Source organism: Pelophylax lessonae, assembly GCF_965119305.1.
Source record: "Pelophylax lessonae genome assembly, chromosome: 1".
Taxonomy (NCBI): Eukaryota; Metazoa; Chordata; class Amphibia; order Anura; family Ranidae; genus Pelophylax; species Pelophylax lessonae.
In genome coordinates, this window is record NC_138768.1 from 876,817,047 (window position 1) to 876,820,476 (window position 3,430).

Below are 3,430 nucleotides of genomic sequence, written 5' to 3' on the forward strand. Positions count from 1 at the left end.
AGATTTTTACATTTTTGGGGGGGAATTTCATATAAAAAAATGTTAAAATTATTGTTATTTTTTTCAAAATAAACGCTCTTTTTTTGTTTATAGCGCAAAAAGTAAAAATTGCACAGGTGATCAAATACCACCAAAAGAAAGCTCTGTTTGTGGGAAAAAAAAGGACCTAAATTTTGTTTGGGTACGGCGTTGCACGACCGCGCAACTGTCAGTTAAAGTCGCACAGCGCCGAATCGCAAAAAGTGGCCTGGACGTAAGACAGCAAAATCCTCCGGTGGTAAAGTGGTTAAAATCAACACTTGCCGTATGGCGTGCTTATCCAGCTTTATACCAATACTTTTCAGCACGTTCTGAATATTCAGGAATGGCTTCACGTCTTCGCAACAGATACTTTATCGTTGATCTAGCATTAATGATAGATATATTGCAAGAAATTTCCCTACTTTCAAATAGCCTTCAAAACAGAAATGTAAATGTTGTAAGAGCTGAAAAATTTATAAAAAGATCAATTAGGGCATTTGAAATACTGAAAGAAAGTCGTGGAAAATTTGAACATAAAGTTGAAGCTACAAATACATCTGATGCTTTTAAAAATATTGCCTTTATTGACAATCAAAAATATGTCAATCCTCCTCGTCAAAAGCTACTGGAAGCAGTTATTAGCAACATGCAAGCCAGATTGATGTACAGTGATCACTTAACGACCGCTCACTGTGCCTCTACTGCGGCTCAGTGGCTCGTTATCATCCAGCGACGTAGTACTTCCTATTACATCCAATCCCTGACTGATCTCCTCTCCTGTCTATACTGGGGTAACACATCCCAATTGTCCAGAACTCTGACCCCCCCCGACATCCACTTCCCAGTAATGTCTCCCTGAGGAGAACCTCTCACTGCTTATCACCTGAGGATCCTCAAATCTCTCTGTAGCTAGTAGGGGATACATAATTAAAGAGGCAAATGAGGGTAAGGACCAGGATGCAGTTTTCCTGTCATCTGATATCTGTAGAGTATGACCATCTGTGCTCACATCTAGTATTATGTCTGTAACCCCTGACACCCCCGATATTTGCTGTACAGCCCCAATATTTGGTCCACCAGCCTGAAGGCTTGAGTGTTGTATGGTGGGGGTGGGTTGAGGACGTCTCCTGGATGGTTCAGCATTTATGTGAACTTTGCCCTTTCTCTTAGAATGTGGATAGACATGTGTGCCTGTACATTTCTGGACATTTACCCCAGACATGATATCAGATAAACCTGTGTGTAATATGTGTGTGAGATCCCCCCCACATCCAGATCCCCTCCATCATGTAGGAGTTTATCATGTCTCTCTCTGTCCTTATCTCCATCCTCAGTATCACACAAGTCACCTGTGTCTGATTCTTGTAGGACAGTCAGTGGATCCGTCATATTACACAGCTTCTCAATGTCCCCCATCTTCCTGGACAGCTCCTCTTTCTTTATTTCCAGCTGTTGTATCATATCAGACAACGAGAGAGAGATCTGCTTTGCCTGCCCAGAGATCTCACTCAGGACTCTCTTCTCAAGGTCTTCCAGACGTCTCCTGAGGTCTCTGAACAGGGCAGTGACTCTCTCTGTTTCATCATCTGCTTTGCCTTGTACTTTCCTCCTGCGTTCCTGCAGACTCTGGACTCTTTTCTCCATCTCCTCTCTCTCTGTCATCAATTTCTGCAGAACATTTCTCAGTTTCTTCTTCTTCCTCTAAGAGGCCTCATTCTGAGTCTCCACTCGGTGTCCCCGGTGTTCTCCATCCAGCCTGCAGGACACACAGATACAGGAGGAGTCCTCAGTGCAGTAATACTTCAGTCGTTCCTTATGGACGGAGCATTTTCTGTTCTCTAGGGAAGTAGTTGGGTTACATAAGACGTGTGCTGCTGTTTTGCTATGACCTCCTAGGTCACAGGTGTCAAACTCAAGGCCCGTGGGCCGAATGTGGCCCCCAGACCTCTCCTGCAGCTGTGGCACCCCCCTTGTCTCTGCCCCCATCTAGTTTCAGTAGTCAGCAGCAGAGAGGACAGAACTCCTTTGCCAGATCCTGCACTCCTCTGTGCAGCTGCAGAAAGGTTTGTCTTTGCACCCTTCCCCCTGTTCTCAGCAGTCCGCAGCAGAGAGGGGGACAAAACTCCTACTACAGATCCTGCACCTCTCTGTGCAGTAGCCACCCCACTTTCCCTCTGGAAGCTGACTCCAGCCCTCCTCTGGTTATCCTCCAGACCCTGCACTTTCTTCTTCCCAGATCCACCTGCATCTTCTTCCTGGCAGCAGCACAAGGTAAGGGGGTGCATTGTGATGTAAGGAAGGGTGGGTGACTCTTGACTTTTGATGGTGGGGGGGGGGGGGCTCTTGACATCTCATGTAAAGGGGTGTGGGGGGGGTCTGGACATCTAATCTTACAGATATAACTGGCCCTTTGAGGGCAACCATAATGCTGATGCGACCCACGATAAAGTTGAGCTTGACACCCCTGTCCTAGGTGATTGTCACACATAGAAACTTCACATAGCAGACAGGATTTCACAGCAGGTATAGGAGTGTGAATACAATAAGAACAGAAGACCCCGGATCCCTCCTGATCTGGCTGAGCAGACAAATTCTCCACTATGTTGTTAGATAGCGTTATGTTTCTCCACAGTGCAAGCCGCTCCAGATCCCTCTTGTGTATCCAACATACGACCAATACAGTCCCGACAGAAGTTGTGTCCACATTTCAGGGTTACAGGATCTGTATAAATGTTCAGACAGACGGAACATTCCAGCTCCTTCCTCAGATCATCAGACGCCATCGCTAAAACAGAAGATAGAAATTACAGTAAAATATATGGCACTCAGTAACCAATGTGACCAGTTCTGTACATTCCTACACAGGACTAAGACTAGATAGATAGATAGATGGATCAGCATTGGGCCATTGTAACAGGGATCGGCTGAATTCTTATCCATCTATGGCTGCTCCTGCTTGAGAGAAGTTAATCTAATGATCAGCTTGTTCTCAGATGGGCATATTGGTAAGTTTCATTCAAATCAGTGCCTGCAGCCAATTGGTTGCTGCACTGATCAATGTATTCTGACAGGAGAGGATTCCGCACTGTCAGAAAGCAATGGTATAGCAGGGAGGATCCCTACAACTTTGCTTGTGTGGATGGGAGCATCCACCAACCTGCTGGTTGAACAAAAGCAAACAATGTGTAGCCAGTCTGACATTCCCAGACAAGAGTCTGAACCTGCCCGAGCTATCCTGCTGGGAAGCGATCAAAGCCAACAGCTAGGTAGAAGAGTAATTTCCTGCCCCCAAAGCATACACAGTATGTCGTGATCGTCTCTAGTAGTCCTAGGAATCCTTATAGGGATGGAGATGGGTGATACATGGGAGAATTCCTGACAATTTCCCTATCTGGGGCAAATAAAGGAT

At 45.7% G+C, this 3,430-nt stretch overlaps 1 pseudogene across 1 annotated transcript; it reads right to left on the reverse strand.

The window, feature by feature from the left end:
• Positions 1-743: 743 nt before the first annotated feature.
• LOC309550482 (E3 ubiquitin/ISG15 ligase TRIM25-like) lies at positions 744-2,805 on the reverse strand (annotated as a pseudogene). Its single transcript has 2 exons — positions 2,464-2,805; positions 744-1,913 (listed from the first exon to the last, which is right to left on the reverse strand). The product of its transcript is annotated as an E3 ubiquitin/ISG15 ligase TRIM25-like (transcript).
• Positions 2,806-3,430: the final 625 nt, after the last annotated feature.